Genomic DNA, 250 nt, shown 5'->3' with positions numbered 1-250 from the left:
TATGATATGATGTGGAAAGAAGGATTTTTAATTAAATTAAGAAAAATGGGGGTTAGAGGATCAATGTTTAATTGGATAAAAGATTTCTTGCATAATAGATCTATACAAGTAAGAATAGGTCAACAATTGTCAGGAAAATATTTTGTTGAAAATGGAACACCTCAAGGAAGTATTGTGAGTCCTTTGTTTTTCTCTATTATGATTAATGATATGTTTGATAAGTTAGAGAGAGGGATGGGTTGTTCACTAT

This window comes from Austrofundulus limnaeus, unplaced genomic scaffold (assembly GCF_001266775.1).
Source record: "Austrofundulus limnaeus strain Quisiro unplaced genomic scaffold, Austrofundulus_limnaeus-1.0 Scaffold4916, whole genome shotgun sequence".
Taxonomy (NCBI): Eukaryota; Metazoa; Chordata; class Actinopteri; order Cyprinodontiformes; family Rivulidae; genus Austrofundulus; species Austrofundulus limnaeus.
Note: the sequence above shows the minus strand (reverse complement) of the source record.